General features: G+C 44.4%; 1 pseudogene; it reads left to right on the top strand.

Moving 5' to 3' along the window:
- LOC115415745 (leucine-rich repeat and fibronectin type-III domain-containing protein 2-like) overlaps positions 1-11,420 on the top strand; it is a 12,834-nt pseudogene extending 1,414 nt beyond the window's left edge.
- Positions 11,421-19,337: the final 7,917 nt, after the last annotated feature.

The raw sequence follows: 19,337 nt of genomic DNA, 5'->3' as shown, positions 1-19,337 counted from the left end.
TGTGTGTCCAGTGTATGTGTCCTTTAGGTTAGGGTTTAGTTAGGGTTAGGGTGTGTGTGTCCAGTGTATGTTGTCCTTTAGGGTTAGGGTTAGGGTTAGTGTGTGTCCAGTGTATGTTGTCCTTTAGGTTAGGTTTAGGGTTAGGGTGTGTGTGTCCAGTGTTTTGTCCTTTAGGGTTAGGGTTAGGGTTAGGGTGTGTGTCCAGTGTATGTTGTCCTTTAGGGTTAGGGTTAGGGTGTGTGTCCAGTGTATGTTGTCCTTTAGGGTTAGGGTTAGGGTTGTGTCCAGTGTATGTTGTCCTTTAGGTTTAGGGTTGGGTTTAGGGTTTAGGGTTAGGGTTAGGGTGTGTGTGTCCAGTGTATGTGTCCTTTAGGGTTAGGGTTTAGGTAGGGTTAGGGTTAGGGTTAGGGTGGTGTCCAGTGTATGTTGTCCTTTAGGGTTAGGGTTAGGGTGTGTGTGTCCAGTGTATGTTGTCCTTTAGGGTTAGGGTTAGGGTTTAGGGTTAGGGTTAGGGTGTGTGTCCAGTGTATGTTGTCCTTTAGGGTTAGGGTTAGGGTTTAGGGTTAGGGTGTGTGTGTCCAGTGTATGTTGTCCTTTAGGGTTAGAGTTAGGGTTAGGGTGTGTGTGTCCAGTGTTTGTTGTCCTTTAGGGTTAGGGTTAGGTGTGTGTGTCCGTGTATGTTGTCCTTTAGGGTTAGGGTTTAGGGTTAGGGTTAGGGTGTGTGTCCAGTGTATGTTGTCCTTTAGGGTTAGGGTTTAGGGTTAGGGTTAGGGTGTGTGTGTCCAGTGTATGTTGTCCTTTAGGGTTAGGGTGTGTGTGTCCAGTGTGTGTTGTCCTTTAGGGTTAGGGTTTAGGGTTAGGGTGTTGTGTCCAGTGTATGTTGTCCTTTAGGTTAGGGTTAGGGTTAGGGTGTGTGTGTCCAGTGTATGTTGATCTTTTCCGTTTTAAGGTGTCGTGGGATTTGGAATCAGATGGGGAAGTGGGTCGCCATGGTATTGTCGACTAATTGAAGGTTTCCTGTTGTGTTTGTGTGAGTAGTTGATAGTTGACGATCAGGATGTCGGTTTCTGTGTTGGGGAAGGTTGTCTTAGTCACACGGAAGAGGGTTTTTCATTGTTTTAGGGTGGTCCGCCTGGGTCCTGGTCCTTGTTGTTTATACCTATCAAGAAAATGACAATCTTAACCTCCGGATTCGGGGTGGGGGTGTCTTCTCCAGGACCATCCAGAACTGTTAGCAGTTTACTCTGGGGTAGCTATGGAGTTGGATTTGTGGGTATGGGGTTAGGGTTAGGGTTAGGGTTAGGAGTGTTTTTTCAGGTTTGAAAAGCCAGTCCTGGATTTTATGATTTGGTCTTGGGTTGTGATAAGTGGGCTGGACCAGGTTAGGGTTAACTAACGGGCGGAGAATGGTCTTGTGGATGAGTGGAGCTATGTGCGGGGGGGGGGTCACTGGATCCGGAGTGTGGATGGGGATGGAGGTGCTTGACTGGATGATTTCTGTCTCACTCAGGAGGACTGGTGGGAGTTATGAGTTTGCTGTGGTTCATGCTGACTGAGTGGAGCAGAAGTGTGCGGTCTGCATTTGTATCTGTGGTTCAGGCTGACTGTGTGGAGCAGAAGTGTGCGGTCTGCATTTGTATCTGTGGTTCAGGCTGACTGTGTGGAGCAGAAGTGTGCGGTCTGCATTTGTATCTGTGGTTCAGGCTGACTGTGTGGAGCAGAAGTGTGCGGTCTGCATTTGTATCTGTGGTTCAGGCTGACTGTGTGGAGCAGAACTTGTTCCATGAATGTTTGATCAGGTGCAGCCTTCACAGTTCATCATAAATACATGAGGTTTTGGAACAGCAGCAGTTTGTGCCCTCATTCCTCAGAAAAAGGATCTGAACATAAATGAACTGTCCAACTCTGATCCTACAGACCCTAACCCTAACCCTACAGACCCTAACCCTGATCCTTTAGACCCTGATCCTTTAGACCCTAACCCTAACCCTACAGACCCTAACCCTAACCCTACAGACCCTAACCCTGATCCTACAGACCCTAACCCTACAGACCCTAACCCTGATCCTACAGACCCTAACCCAAACCCTACAGACCCTAACCCTAATCCTAAAGACCTCAACCCTGATCCTACAGACCCTAACCCTGATCCCTACAGACCCTAACCCTAACCCCAGAGTAACCATAACCCTAACCGACTAGAGTCACCCTAACCCTAAAATAACCCTAACCCTGAAATAACCCTAACCCTAATGGACTAGAATAGGACTGATTGGATCTGACAGACCTCACATATATTGGTCTAATGAACTCTTTATTTCCCATGTTTGATTCTTTTAAACTCTTTAGGGTTAAGGTTAGGGTTAGGCTCTTTTGGGCCAGTGTGTCTGCTTTTAGGGTTAGGGTTAGGGTTAGGGGTTAGGGTTAGGCTCTTTTGGGCCAGTGTGTCTGCTTTTCTACACAAACTGCTGCTGGTTAGTTTTCATTTCATGGGTCTTTGAATCCTGATATCAATGTTTTATTCAGTCAGAATGTCTTATTTGGTTTTTCGCTCTAAAAATAACTCCACCTGCAAGGGCTACGCTCACATCTGAACTGTGCTCTCATGTAACGAAGCAGAGACAAAACACTAATCTGTCCACAGGTGTATAGGGTTAGGGTTAGGGTTAGGTGTAAGCTCCCTGTGGGTTATTAACCATAGGTTAGGCGATGCTAAGCTACTGTGGTTATTAACCATAGGTTAGCCGATGCTAAGCTACCTGTGGGTTATTAACCAGAGGTGAGGCAATGCTAAGCTACCTGTGGGTTATTAACCATAGGTTAGCGATGCTAAGCTACCTGTGGGTTATTAACCATAGGTTAGGCGATGCTAAGCTACCTGTGGGTTATTAACCAAGGTGAGGCAATGCTAAGCTAGCAGACAGTGTCGTGGCTGCATGTTGAGCCTGTTTCCTTTCCTTTTTTCCTTTCTGCTCTTTCTTCGTTAGCTGAATCAGCTGATCTTTCCTCTGAATGGCTCTTTGAACCCACCTCCCTGTCACTTTTCATAATGAGATCAGTGTAACTAAAAAATACATGCAGTCGTGTGGGAAAAGTGGAAATGGCAGTGCAGCATCCAAAGTCCAGAGAAGGCTGTGTGAGAATCAGCCAGTGGGATTATGAGTGTGAGGATTGAAAGTGACATGTTAAGCCTCAATAGACGTTGTGGAATTAGTGTATATGTGATTTGACTTCTGTAAAAGTAAAATAGTAACATATTCATTATTCATATAAGAATGGAGACAGTAATCACTATATATATATATATATAACTATATATATATATATATATACCACAACACACACACACACATATATAATATATAGTATATATATATATATATATATATATGGTACTTGTTTTTGTCATGTACGATTCATCTTTTTTACACCAACTTTTTACATCTTGTTATTTTATGTCCTTTTACATGTGTGTTGTTTTCATCATTTTCTATCCTCTTAAATCTTTTCATCTTTTTTTAATTGTTTTCATCTGTATGGATCTTTAACATGTTCATACTGGACTACTTACTCATATTGTCCTCATTCATCCACCACATAAATACCACTACATTGAACCCTATAACACTGAATTTACAAAATGGAAAAAAAGAATGACCTTTATTTTATTTTACATCATCTGTCTGGGTTCATCATGTGTGACAGGTCCATTGATGGATTCACCTAGTGATTGTTTTGATGTTATTTTCATTTTAAGTGGAAATCATCCTTGATTGTTGTTGGACTTTTGTACTTCATGTCTTGACAGACGCTTGGAGGTGGCTTCATTTTTCCATAACAACATGAGCATCAGTTCATCTCTACTCCAGATTAACCTTTTGATTTGAACAAGGAAGACTGAGCTCGGTTTATCTTCATAGAGTTAGACTTTTTTTTTGCCCTGACTGACTGTATTTGCAGTTAATGAGTTACACTAAGAAGCAAAGACATACATGCACTTTACTGTCATTGTTTTAGCGTTTTGCATTAGCCCACCTAGCTTGCCCCTTACCTTGCCTTGTCCAAAATATGGTCACTTCTGAGAACGTATCGTAAACATTGTAACTGCTTAAAAGCCCTTGTTCCCATACATAGTTTTCTCACAGACAGCTTAACTGTAGCCATGGCTAAAAACAGTATCAACTGTTATATGAGGCGGTAAGCAGCTCTAAACTTAGCGCTCCTCGGACTCTGTAGTTCTGTTCCTAACCCTACCCACTGGGGGGAAGACGGTCACTTACGCTTTAAAAAAAGCCAACATGATGACAGCCTAACTACAAAATATTTGGTAATTACACTAATATCATGGTCCCTTGATTTCTATTCTTTTAATTTTGATTCTTGTATTAGATGCAACATTCATGAAAAGGGATGTGTTAAGTAGAAGAGCATTTTGTCCTTCTAGTAACATTTTTAAGACCTCCAATACTGTGCTGTTGAAATGTAATATCATCTAATCTCATTGTATACAACACAATCTGCCTGCAAATACATGCAGAGCCGATCCATGCATAGTTAGTGTGAGGAGGGCTGGTGTACACCTTCTGCTAACCCTAACCTTCTGCTAACCCTAACCCTAACCTTCTGCTAACCCTAACCCTCTGCTGGTTCTGCCCATGTTTCTGCCTCATAAAGAAGGATTAGGGCTCTGTTGTTTCATATTGGATGAAAGGAAGGGACAACAGAGACTCCCACATTCACAACCTGTGAGAATCATTGAATCAGCTATGATGGTGCTGTGATCACACAGTACACAGTTACCCCCCCCCCCCCCATCCTCTTGTTTCCTTGCTCACCAACTCCACACACAGAAGCACAACATTAAGAACAAGGATCACCACTTGGATGTATCCCTGCTTGCCTTGACAAGCCTGGTGTGTGGTTAGATTCCACCCAAACAGCTGTAGGGGGAATCATTAGACAGGCATAAAGAAACACTTAAACCTGGATTACATCCCCTGTAGAGCGTCACAGGACAGGATAAAACGTTAATAATCCCCTCTGGGCATCAAATAAAGACTTCACTTGAGCAAATGCTGATAAAGTCATCGTATTTAAGTGATGTTTTTGGCTCCATGTGAAATTAAAGTTTCAGTAGAGACTCACCTGTCCTTTATTTGTCTGTCTCACACAGGTTCCTCCTACGTATGACTCCAACAGGTACCACATCATCTACTGCCTGCTGGTCCTGGGAGCCACAGTGACCATCACTCACTGCCGTGCCCCAAGTACTGCTCATTGCCAGAATCTGTCCGAGTCCTGGGACCTGTGTCCCTCCAAAGGCCTTCTTTGTGCCTCCAGACATCGACCGCAGCCACAGTGGAGCTCCGGCTGGGAGGCAACTTCATCTACGGGCTGACACAGCAGGACTTTGCCAATATGACAGACCGGTAGATCTGACCCTCTCCAGAGAACACAATCAGCTACATCCAGCCTTTCTCTTTTGGAGACCTGGAAACCCTGCGCTCACTTCACCTGGACAATAACCGCTTAACGGAGCTCGGCCCTGATGACTTGCGAGGCTTGATTAACCTACAGCACCTCATTGTCAATAACAACCAACTGGGGCGCATCCATGACAAAGCTTTTGAGGATCTAGCTCCTGCCTTGGAGGATCTGGACCTATCCTACAACAACTTGATGTCTTTACCCTGGGACACGGTCCGTCAGATGATTAACCTGCACCAACTCAGTCTGGACCACAATCTGTTGGGATTACATCCCAGAGGGCACCTTTACTGACCTTGAGAGACTGGCAAGATTGGATCTGACTTCAAATCGACTGCAAAAGCTACCCCCAGATCCTATCTTTGCTCGAGCCCAGGACTCAATGATTTTGACCACACCGTATGCTCCACAGCTGTCCCTGAGCCTTGGTGGGAACCCCTTGCACTGCAACTGTGAGATGCTATGGCTACTGAGGCTAGAGAGGGACGACGATCTAGAAACTTGTGCTTCACCTCCTGCCCTGAAGGGACGTTACTTTTGGAATGTAAAGGAGGAGGAGTTTGCATGTCAGCCACCCCTCATTACCCAGCATACTCACAGGATGTTGGTCTTAGAGGGACAAACAGCTAGCCTAAGGTGTGAAGCTACTGGGGACGCCGTCACCTACCATTCACTGGATTGCTCCTGATGACCGGCTTCTTGGCAACTCCTCCCGAACTTCAGTGTACAGAATGGAACCCTAAGCATCACCATCACCACCTCCAAAGACTATGGAACCTTTACTTGCATCGCAGCAAATGTGGCTGGGGAGTCTACGGCCTCAGTGGAGGGTATCAATTGTCCAGCTCCCTCATATCAGCAATGGCACCGGGCAGCCGGCGCAGCCCAAATCCCGTCTCTCTGACATCACAGGCACCACAAGGATCAGCAAGGGGCTCCAAAGAACCCCCAGAGAAGGGCAGTGAGTGTGTCTGAGGTGACGGCAGTGTCCGCACTGTCAAGTGGTCAGTAAGCAAGTCAGCGCCCAAAGTGAAGATGTATCAACTCCAGTACAACTGCTCTGACGATGAGGTGCTGATCTACAGGTAAAACCGGTCGTATTTTTTTTTAAAGAACTTTGAATTACACAGAGTTAAAGAATATATCCATATGTGGACAATGACACAGAAACAGCGGTGTTTTCTAACATATGACGGTGTGTTTGGAGCCCATATCTGGTTCATGTGTCGTAAACCTGCTTTTAGCCTCCTCTCGATTATACTTTTTCATTGTTCTGTTGGAACCAAAAGCCTTGCATCAGCACTGGTTTACTGTTGTTGACCATGTTGTTACCCACTGCCCTCAGACACCTTCAGGAATTTCTGTGAGAAAGACTTGTCCTCCCAGACAGAATGTTTTTAGATTTGGTTCAAACGTTCACAGGGACTCAAGGATGAAGTGTTGTGTTGTTGCTCTGTCAATGCACTGATGCACAGACGACACATCTGATTCCATGGGTTTATTTAGATTCATACCCTAACCCTAACCCTGCCACTGCAAAACTATTGCTGCTTCAACGTTTCATGACATTTAATTACGTTACTATAGCTAACTTTTATAACTCCTTAACTCATAGGCTATATATGTGTACATATGTGTGTGTGTGTGTGTGTGTGTGTATATATATATATATATATATATATATATATATATATATATATATGTATGTATAGAGAGAGAGAGAGAGAGGTTACAGTATAGTGTAAGAAAGAACATGATCACAGATGCTGCTTTTTTTCTCCTTGTCCTCCTCACTTATTTATTTTTCTCTAGATCACGTAGACATTATCTACCCTTCAAAAAGACACCAGTGCATTTCATGAAATAAGCTAATCAACACTAGCCACATCATGTTCTGTTCATTTCTTTTCTCATTTCTATTTTTAAGTAACATCTATATTAGCATTTTAGCAATTCTGTAAATAAGCGCAGACTAGGAGCGCAGTAAAGAGCAGGTCATGTATTTAGAAAGGTTTAGTCTAACCCTAACTGTGGGTTTAGTCTGGTTTAACTTAGTCTGAACTGTGGATTCAGTCTGGTTTAACTTAGTCTGAACTGCGGGTTCAGTCTGGTTTAACTTAGTCTGAACTGCGGGTTCAGTCTGGTTTAACTTAGTCTGAACTGCGGGTTCAGTCTGGTTTAACTTAGTCTGAACTGTGGGTTCAGTCTGGTTTAACTTAGACTGAACTGCGGGTTTCAGTCTGGTTGAACTTAGACTGAACTGCGGGTTCAGTCTGGTTGAACTTGGACTGAACTGCGGGTTCAGTCTGGTTTACTTGGACTGACTGCGGGTTCAGTCTGGTTGAACTTAGTCTGAACTGCGGGTTCAGTCTGGTTTCAGTCTGGTTTAACTTAGTCTGAACTGCGGGTTCAGTCTTGTTTAACTTAGACTGAACTGCAGGTTCAGTCTGGTTTAACTTACACAGACACTTAGACAATTAGTGCTCATCCAGGTCTGTATGTGTGGGACACACACACTTAGTTTATCCACTTGGTCTGATCAGATTTAATCCATAAATACAGTTGCGTGTCATCTGCATAACAGTGTAAATGAATGGCATGTTTTCTAATGATGTTACCTAAAGGCAGCATATACACAGTAAACAGCATGGGCCCAAGAAGTGACCCTTGCAGTACTCCAGACCAAACTGTGGAATGTGGTGATGATAGTTGGTTTCCATGGGCAAACTGGTACCTGTTTGATACACGTGGTTTAACCCAGCAGAGGTTTGGGGTTAGAGCTGTCCCAGTCTAATCTGTGCACTAACATACGGGGGGTCCATTGGTCAAAGGCTGCACTCAGGTCCAACAGAACCAGGATCCAGACCAGCCCATCGTCTGCAGCTACTAACAGGTTCATTAGTAACTTTAACAGGTAAATAGTAACTTTACCAGTTCATTATTAACTTTAACAGGTCATTCGTAACTTTAACTAGTGCAGTTTCAGTATTATGATGAGGTCAGAGCCAGACTAAAAGGGTTCAAATTAACTACTGTCCTGTAGGGTGTCGACAGCTGTTGAACTACCACTGGGTCTAGGACTTGGAGAAGGTTAGGGTGTTGTTGCTACCCCAACATTTTCAGAGCTGTGGACAGGAAGAGTTAGGGTTAGGACACGGGCCAAAGCCCTGGTGTATCTGCTCTGTCACTTCTGTCTTTGAACTGAGTAAAGGGTTAGGGTTAGGGTTAGGAGGGTTAGGGTTAGGGTTAAGGTTAGGATACGGGCCAAAGCGTGTATCTGCTCTGTCATTTCTGTCTTTGAACTCAGTAAATATGTAGAATATTCAAAGTGTAACTGACAAATCTCTCCCAAGCTTAAAGGAAGACGCCTAAGCCCAGAGCCTGTCTCTGCCTCCGTCTGTGCCCCCCCCCCCTTTCTTGCTCCCCCGCCTTCACTCGGATTAAGTGTATGGCTTCACACCATCGTCAGAGCTAAGCAGACCACTGACAAATATCCTTTTGCAGCCAAAAAGGGAGGAAAAAGCCTGTCCTTTCTCCTGATAATCACAGGGTTAGGGTTAGGTCTGTTTGGACTAGTACATCAAGTTCTATGGGTTAGGGTTAGGGTTGGCCTGTACAGTGTGCATGTATTTCCAGTCTTGTCTTTCCTTTCCTGGTTTTTCCTCCTTATTTATTTATCGGTGCACCAGCGCTGTCGTATCAAATGGAGCCTGTGTTCACTGCACAAAGACAGATGGCTCCCACAGATAAAGCCAATTACTGTCGTCTGTCTGTTCAAGCAGCAGAGCAGCAGCACTGACACAGTCTGCAGGGAATGCAAATGGAACTGCAGCCTTTCCTTTAATGAAAAACTGAATACAAGCTGCATGAGTGACCACAGCCTGGACTGAAACCACCATGGACTGAAAAACAGCAGTCCACCAGTCTGTTCCAGGGTTAGGGTTAGACTTGCAGTCTGTTCCAGGGTTAGGGTTAGACCTGCAGTCTGTTCCAGGGTTAGGGTTAGACCTGCCGTCTGTCTGTACAGCTGCCTCTGTTTCATTTACACACATTTGAGCCCAGGCTATTCAAGGGAAACTGTTTAATCTATACACAGTCATTCACCTATAGCAGGGTTCGGGTTCAGGTTCGGGTTCGGCAGTCATCTCTAGAACACCTCTTCAAATTAAGTTGACCAATCAGGGCAGACTTTCCCAGAGGCGTGGCCTCCTTTGACTCCTGCTCCTGACACACCTGCACTGGCACAGGTGGAGGGGATGAACGTAAACAGACCTTTAGTCTGTTCACCTCAGTATTTAACGGTGTTCATCCTCAGTATTTAACGGTGTTCACCTCAGTATTTAACAGTGTTCACCTCAGTATTTAACGGTGTTCATCCTCAGTATTTAAAGGTGTTCATCCTCAGTATTTAGCAGTGTTCACCTCAGTATTTTAAAGTGTTCACCTCAGTATTTAACGGTGTTCATCCTCAGTATTTAATGGTGTTCATCCTCAGTATTTAACGGTGTTCATCCTCAGTATTTAACGGTGTTCATCCTCAGTATTTAATGGTGTTCACCTCAGTATTTAACGGTGTTCATCCTCAGTATTTAACGGTGTTCACCTCAGTATTTAACGGTGTTCATCCTCAGTATTTAACGGTGTTCATCCTCAGTATTTAACAGTGTTCACCCTCAGTATTTAATGGTATTTCTTCTTCTCTGTCTCAGGATGATCCCTTCTTCCACCAATCGTTCCTAGTGACGAACCTGGTTTCTGGAACCGTTATGACCTGTGTGTTCTGGCCGCCTGGGACGACACCGCCACAACGCTAACTGCTACCAACGTGGTGGGCTGCGCCGGCTTCTTCACCCAGGACCACTACCCTCAGTGCCGGTCGTTGCCTGGCCAACTGCTGGGAGGGACCATGATCCTGGTGGTGGGGGGGGGTCATCGTTGCCACCCTGCTGGTCTTCATCGTCATCCTCATGGTGCGCTACAAAGCTACGGACACCGAGTCCCCCCATGGGGAAGCTGAGCGTCAGTGACACCCACTGTCAGACCAACGGGGGGCGGCTGGTTCAGAACGGACTCCTCCTTCCACAGTCCCAGGTCCAGTCCCAGGTCCAGGCCCAGGTCCAGTCCCAGCTCCAGGCCAAAGTCCTGATGCAGGAGGAGGCGGTGGAGTTTAAAGTGCGGCTCCCTCCAGAGCAGCCTCACCTCCTCCTCCTCCTCTTCGGGCTCCACGGCCACAGGCTCCTTCAGTCCCAACACCACCCTGGCCAGTATCTGGAGGTCCGCTGCCCCTAAGCCCCGGACCAACCTGGACCACCTGCTGGGGGCCTTCACGTCCCTGGAGCTGCGAGGGGGCCCGGGCCGTGACCCGGGTGTCTGCGTTAGCTCCACGATGCCGAGTGCAGCCAAAGCTCAGACGGACCGGGAGCCGCTGCTGGGCCGGACTCTGGAGTCCAGCCTAAGCCGGATCCTCATGCTCCCTTTGGACCCCAGACCCAAACGGAGCCAGTCCTTCGACATGGGAGACGTAACCAGTGCCAGCGCCACCCAGCTGTGCACCAAACCACGAAGAATCAGCAGCATCTGGACTAAGAGGAGCCTGTCCGTTAACGGAACACTACTGCAGTGTGATGAGGAGGGGGGGGACACTGAGGGGGGGGGGCAGCGGAGGAAGCAAGGGGACGATAGACAGTACGGACTGGGTGATGGAGAGCACAGTGTAGGACTGAGGAGGGGGGGGGGTAGCGGAGGAAGCAAGGGGACGATAGACAGCAGCAACTGGGTGATGGAGAGCACAGTGTAGGACTGATGGACACCCACACGGACAGGCTACAGCCATGCCAACACAGACCCCCTGGTCTAAGACAGACCCCCTGGTCTAAGACAGACCCCTGGTCTAAGACAGACCCCCTGGTCTCAGAGCCTTAGTCCAGTCCACCTCCAGTTGACGGGGTTTCAGCCAAATCTGAACGTTGGTATGAACCTGTGGATTCTTTTTGCCTCATCCTTTGAACAGAAACTGACTGACGATGTGTTGTTGAGCACTGAGTGGAACTCCTGTGTATCTCAGATATATGTGGTCAGAATGGACCAAAAAAATGTCTATTAAAATGTGTAATGAAATTTATATTTTTTATTTTGCTGGTCATATCATTACTGGAGACCACTATGAAAATTATATGAATAATTTCATCCACATGATGAGAGTGATGCAGCTAACCCTAACCTGGGGAGTAAATAAATAAATAAATAAATAAATTTGAGGGGTGGTATATGATCCATAATCAGTTTGATGTGGCTGCATAGATGATTAAAGCTGTCAACTCCTAAATTCTGACTGTACTGTACATGAGCACTCACTCACTCACTCACTCCCGTTTCACTTGTTTTTTATGCCAAATCAGAGACAGGTAAACTGGTGCAAAGGGAACCTGTTTCAGTTCACTGAGGCCTGTTTAAGAAAACATAGAACTGATTCACTTGTTTTTTAATTTTTAAGTTTTTTTTTTCATGTACTGTCTATTTTTAATAGGATACAATTTCTTCCAAAAACCACATTTCAATTGTTTTTTTCAGAGAAGTTATGGTGTTTTATATGACTGTGACAAAATCAGGGTATTTTTACAAAAGAAAAAACAAGTTTTTCTGGTTTAGCCGTCATTTCCATCAGTTTGAAAGCATTTGGTATCAACCAACTCTGGACTGGTATGCACAAGACAAGCCTAACCAAGCTAACACTGCTAACCCTAACCAAGTTAACACTGCTAACCCGAACCAAGCTAACACTGCTAACCCTAACCAAGCTAACACTGTTAACCCTAATCAAGCTAACCCTAACCAAGCTAACACTGCTAACCTGAACCAAGCTAATCTGAACAAAGCTAACACTGCTAACCAAGCTAACACCGCTAACCCAAACCAAGCTAACCCTAACCAAGCTAACACTGCTAACCCTAACCAAGCTAACACTGCTAACCAAGCTAACATTGCTAACCCAAACCAAGCTAACTTTAACCAAGCTAACACTGCTAACCAAACTAACATTGCTAACCCAAACCAAGCTAACACTGTTAACCCGAACCAAGCTAACACTGCTAACCAAGCAAGCACTGCTAACCCCAACCAAGGTAACCCTAACCAAGCTAACACTGCTGACCCTAACCAAGCTAACACTGCTAACCAAGCTAACACTGCTAACCCTAACCAAGCTAACACTGCTAACCTGAACCAAGCTAACACTGCTAACCCTAACCAAGCTAACCCTAACCAAGCTAATACTGCTGACCCTAACACTTCTAATCCTAACCCAAGCTAACACTGTTAACCCTAACCAAGCTAACACTGCTAACCCTAACCAAGCAAACACTGCTAACCCTAACCAAGCTAACATTCCTAACCTTAATCAAGCTAATACTGCTAACCCTAACTAAACCAACACTCCTAACCAAGCTAACACTGCAAACCAAGCTAACACTGCTAAACCTAACCAAGCTAACACTGCTAACTCTAACACTGCCAACCATAACCAAGCTAACACTGCTAACCTTAACCAAGCTAACCCTAACCAAGCTAACACTGCGAACCCTAACACTTCTAATCCTAACCCAAGCTAACACTGTTAACCCTAACCAGGCTAACACTACTAACCCTAACCAAGCAAACACTGCTAGCCCTAACCAAGCTAACATTCCTAACCTTAATCAAGCTAACACTGCTAACCCTAACTAAGCCAACACTCCTAACCCTAACCAAGCTAACACTGCTAACCCTAACCAAGCTAACACTGCCAACCCTAACCAAGCCAACATTCCTAACCCTAACCAAGCTAACACTGCTAACCATAACCCTTACCCTAACCATAAAACTTACTGAAATCCTAAACACACCGTTCCCCTACATACTTCTCAGTCTTAATGAATATAAACATATTTTGCTATGATGAGAGTAACTGAGCGTTAACTGTGCATCATCAACACATTAATATGAACTAACAGATGAACTGACACTAAGGGTGTATTCACACCTACCACATTTGGTCCGTTTAAAATGGACCAGAGTTCGTTTTCCCAGAAAGTCCGGACTTTTTTTAGGTGTGAATACAAACATGCGAACTCTGATTTGAACCAAACAAGTGGACCCAGACCACCTAGAAGAGGTGGTCTCGGTCCGCTTCCAAACAGACTCTGGGCCGGTTCACTTCTGGTGTGAATATAACCGACCTTGAACCAAACCAAACCAAGGAATCTTGCGCCTTTTGTGCTTGACGAGCCACCGTAACTGCTGGAAGTAGCTGAGGTTTACGGGTGGTCAGAGCGAACAGCAGCAGCTATGAGCTGTGGACAGATGTGGAGCAATGAGGAGATTGAATGTGCCATTGACATTTGGTCAGGTGCCTGTATTATGAAACTGGCTCCGACTGAGCTTTTCTTGAATGTTAACGGGGGCGGCCATGGCTCAGGTGGTAGAGCGGGTCGTCCTATAACCGAAGGGTTGGCGGTTCAAATCCTGCCCTGTCCATGTGCTGTTGTGTCCTTGGGCAAGACACTTCACCCTCCTTGCCTCCAGTGCCACTCACACTGGGGTATGAATGCGTAATGAATGTTTGATGGTGGTCAGAGGGGCCGTAGATGCGAATTGGCAGCCACGCTTCTGTCAGTCTGCCCCAGGGCAGCTGTGGCTACAGATGTAGTTTACCACCACTAGAGGGAGAATGTGACAGCAAATGAATAATGGATCAATAATGTAAAAGGGCTTTGGGTGTCTAGAAAAGCGCTATATAAAATCCAATCCATTAACATTATTTTTGTAAATTTGTGTCTGTAAAAATACAATTTATATTCTGAAAATGATAACTGTATGTAGGAGCACCACGTCTATTTTCATCAACACCGGCTGTCTCTGATTCACCCCGCCCCTGACTTTTCTGTCCAATGCCAGCGCAGTTCGTCACATGCGTGCTTCTGTTCACGCATTTTGCCAGCAAAAAGTGCAATATGAATGCGATCCGACCCAGATGAAAAAAAAATAAAGTCTGCGTTTGATCTGAATCAAATAAGCGGACCAAAGCACTTTTCAGGTGTGAATACACCCTAAGACTAACTATAAAGAGCTCAATGTCCTGGTTTAAACCCAGACCTTTTAGTTTTTGTATTGAATTCTGCTGGTTGGTTTAAAGGAAGCAGCTGATGTCTTTGTTTTAGGGGACTTCAAATAGGGTACTAGTGGAGGAAAACTATCATTACTGATTAGTGATAAATGATTGATCTGATTTCCAGGACTGAGGTAAACCTCTGGTGTCCTGTAGAAGCTCCATGTCACTGGTGCAGTGGTGTGACTCACTCATGTGACGTGTTTACAGATATATATATATATATATATATATATATATATATATATATTTTTTTTTTTTTACATCTATTAGATCATGTGAACATGTGGTCCATTCTAACAACAGCAGAATGTCCCCGTTCGTCTCCTCTGTTTGGTCCATTCTAACGACAGCAGAATGTCCCCGTTCGTCTCCTCTGTTTGGTGCATCCTAGCTCTAGAACTGACAGGACTAATGGTTCAAACGCACAGAACAGGCCTGCAGTTAAAATGAATCTGAACATGTCTATAGACAGGGTCTAATTCCTGTTTCACCGCTTAATAAATCCAAGGATATTTATTTTAAACCAATCCAACTGCGTCCACAGTTTGAACTGCTGGACTTATCTGGTGACTGGATTCATCAGTATTTGATCAGACAGAGGCTTTTCATGACTCCAAGGCTTTTCCATGGGTTAGGGTAAGGATCATTCCTGTTCTATTTGGGTTAGGGTTAGGGTCATTCCTGTTCTGTTAGGGTTAGGGTCATTCCTGTTCGATTTGGGTTAGGGTTAGGGTTAGGGTCATTCCTGTTCTATTTGGGTTAGGGTTAGAATCATTCCTGTTCTATTTGGGTTAGGGTTAGGATCATTCCTGTTCTGTTGGGGTTAGGGTCATTACTGTTCTATTTGGGTTAGGTTTAGGGTCATTCCTGTTTGATTTGGGTTAGTGTTAGGGTCATTCCTGTTCTATTTGGGTTAGGATCATTCCTGTTCTATTTGGGTTAGGGTTAGGGTCATTCCTGTTCTATTTGGGTTAGGGTTAGGGTCATTCCTGTTCTATTTGGGTTAGGGTCATTCCTGTTCTATTTGGGTTAGGGTTAGGATCATTCCTGTTCTATTTGGGTTAGGGTTAGGGTCATTCCTGTTCTATTTGGGTTAGGGTTAGGGTCATTCCTGTTCTATTTGGGTTAGGGTTAGGGATCATTCCTGTTCTATTTGGGTTAGGGTTAGGGTCATTCCTGTTCTATTTGGGTTAGGGTTAGGGTCATTCCTGTTCTATTTGGGTTAGGGTTAGGGTCATTCCTGTTCTATTTGGGTTAGGGTTAGGGTCATTCCTGTTCTATTTGGGTTAGGGTTAGGGTCATTCCTGTTCTATTTGGGTTAGGGTCATTCCTGTTCGATTTGGGTTAGGGTTAGGGTCATTCCTGTTCGATTAGGGTTAGGGTCATTCCTGTTCTATTTGGGTTAGGATCATTCCTGTTCTATTTGGGTTAGGGTTAGGGTCATTCCTGTTCTATTTGGGTTAGGGTCATTCCTGTTCTATTTGGGTTTGGGTTAGGATCATTCCTGTTCTATTTGGGTTAGGGTTAGGGTCATTCCTGTTCTATTTGGGTTAGGGTTAGGATCATTCCTGTTCTATTTGGGTTAGGGTTAGGGTCATTCCTGTTCTATTTGGGTTAGGGTTAGGGTCATTCCTGTTCTATTTGGGTTAGGATTAGGGTCATTCCTGTTCTATTTGGGTTAGGGTTAGGATCATTCCTGTTCTATTTGGGTTAGGGTTAGGGTCATTCCTGTTCTATTTGGGTTAGGGTTAGGGTCATTCCTGTTCTATTTGGGTTAGGGTCATTCCTGTTCTATTTGGGTTAGGGTTAGGGTCATTCCTGTTCTATTTGGGTTAGGGTTAGGGTCATTCCTGTTCTATTTGGGTTAGGGTCATTCCTGTTCTATTTGGGTTAGGATCATTCCTGTTCTATTTGGGTTAGGGTTAGGGTCATTCCTGTTCTATTTGGGTTAGGGTCATTCCTGTTCTATTTGGGTTTGGGTTAGGATCATTCCTGTTCTATTTGGGTTAGGGTTAGGGTCATTCCTGTTCGATTTGGGTTAGGGTCATTCCTGTTCTATTTGGGTTAGGGTTAGGGTCATTCCTGTTCTATTTGGGTTAGGATCATTCCTGTTCTATTTGGGTTAGGGTTAGGATCATTCCTGTTCTATTTGGGTTAGAGTTAAGGTTAGGGTTAGGGTCATTCCTGTTCTATTTGGGTTAGGGTTAGGGTCATTCCTGTTCTATTTGGGTTAGGGTCATTCCTGTTCGGTTAGGGTTAGGGTCATTCCTGTTCGATTAGGGTTAGGGTCATTCCTGTTCTATTTGGGTTAGGATCATTCCTGTTCTATTTGGGTTAGGGTTAGGGTCATTCCTGTTCTATTTGGGTTAGGGTCATTCCTGTTCTATTTGGGTTTGGGTTAGGATCATTCCTGTTCTATTTGGGTTAGGGTTAGGGTCATTCCTGTTCGATTTGGGTTAGGGTCATTCCTGTTCTATTTGGGTTAGGGTTAGGGTCATTCCTGTTCGATTTGGGTTAGGGTTGGGGTTAGGGTCATTCCTGTTCTATTTGGGTTAGGATCATTCCTGTTCTATTTGGGTTAGGGTTAGGATCATTCCTGTTCTATTTGGGTTAGAGTTAAGGTTAGGGTTAGGGTCATTCCTGTTCTATTTGGGTTAGGGTTAGGGTCATTCCTGTTCTATTTGGGTTAGGGTTAGGATCATTCCTGTTCTATTTGGGTTAGGGTCATTCCTGTTCTATTTGGGTTAGGGTTAGGATCATTCCTGTTCTATTTGGGTTAGAGTTAAGGTTAGGGTTAGGATCATTCCTGTTCTATTTGGGTTAGGGTTAGGATCATTCCTGTTCTATTTGGGTTAGAGTTAAGGTTAGGGTTAGGGTCATTCCTGTTCGATTTGGGTTAGGATCATTCCTGTTCTATTTGGGTTAGAGTTAAGGTTAGGGTTAGGGTCATTCCTGTTCTATTTGGGTTAGGGTTAGGGTCATTCTTGTGCTATTTGGGTTAGGGTTAGGGTCATTCCTGTTCAATTTGGGTTAGGGTTAGGGTCATTCCTGTTCTATTTGGGTTAGGGTTAGGATCATTCCTGTTCTATTTGGGTTAGGGTTAGGGTCATTCCTGTTCTATTTGGGTTAGGGTTAGGGTCATTCCTGTTCTATTTGGGTTAGAGTTAAGGTTAGTGTCATTCCTGTTCTATTTGGGTTAGGGTCATTCCTGTTCTATTTGGGTTAGGGTCATTCCTGTTCTATTTGGGTTAGGGTTAGGGTCATTCCTTTCCTATTTGGGTTAGGGTTAGTGTGATGATTGGCCATGTGGAGGAGGAAACACACCAGGAGGCTGGAATGATCTTCACCGCAGTATGATTTATTTACAGTGGTTGCCCAGGTAACATCACTGATTGAGCTGTGTTAGTGAGAAGAAAAAAAGTAAAGCCGCAAGCGGCATCTAAAGGCCCTCACCACGGGCACGTCCAGTAGAAGTATGTCCATCGTTCAGCAGGTGGCGGTCTAGCACCAAATTTCAATGTCTTCTGATGAATGGGTGTAGGCCTGGGAGATTGACAACTGATTCAAATTTGAGGCAAATCTTTTTTTGTATGTCCGAACTAAAGAATGTTTTGTACAAGTAAATCTGTAGGGAGCGCTATGCAGCTAAAATTAAATTTCTTCCATTGAATGGGTGTAGGCCTGCGAGATGTACCACTGAGTCAAATTTGAGCCAAATCGGTGTCTGTATGTGCGAATTGATGCAATTTTCGTGAAGGTAAATTTGTAGGGGGCGCTACTGAGTGAAGTGGCAATTTCTTTTGATAAATGACTGTAGGCCTGGGAGATTGACAACTGATTCAAATTTGAGCCAAATTGGTATTCGTATGTCTAGCGTGAAGTAATTTTTGTAAAGATAAAATTGTAGGGGGCGCTACGGCACCGAATTTCAAATTTTTCTGATAAATGGGTGTAGGCCTGGGAGATAGACGTCTGAGTCAAATTTGAGCCAAATCGGTGTTCATATGTCCGAACTGAAGCAATTTTAATAAAAAAATATTACAAATTTTTTAGGGGGCGCTGTTGTGCAAAATTTCAGTTTCTTTTGATAAATAGGTGTAGGCCTGGGAGACAGATGTCTGAGTCAAATTTGAGCCAAATTGGTGTTCGTATGTCCGAACTGATGTCATTTTTGTAAATGTACATTTGTAGGGGGCGCTATAGTGCGAAATTTCAATTTCTTTTAATAAATGGGTGTAGGCCTGGGAGATAGACGTCTGAGTCAAATTTTGGCCAAATTGGTGTTTGTATGTCTAAGCTGAAGCAATTTTTATGATGGTAAATTTTCAAAAAATCTTCGCAAAGTTTGCAACCTCATTGCACAAAAACGGTGACACCGATTCAAAAAATTCAGCTAACTTTTGATGCCCCACTTCTCTAGATACTGTACACCGATTTTGAGCTCATTTGGCCAAACGGCTTTGTAGGAGATAGTTATAATACATCAGCGAAAACGCTGACTCAGCATTTTGGAAATTTCAATCCAATATAGCCGACTAAGGATTGGTTTAGGGGCGTGGCCATAATATTTTTTGTTTGTCTCCTCATGATGAATCTGTGTACTGATTTTCGTGGCTCTACGACAAACTTTATGTTGGACACGCTCCCATTGGCGCAATGCATTTCCACTTTTCAAGGGGGCGCTGCCGCAACATTTCTTTACCGA

This window comes from Sphaeramia orbicularis, unplaced genomic scaffold (assembly GCF_902148855.1).
Source record: "Sphaeramia orbicularis unplaced genomic scaffold, fSphaOr1.1, whole genome shotgun sequence".
Lineage (NCBI taxonomy): Eukaryota > Metazoa > Chordata > Actinopteri > Kurtiformes > Apogonidae > Sphaeramia > Sphaeramia orbicularis.
This window is presented reverse-complemented; position numbering and strand designations above follow the sequence as displayed.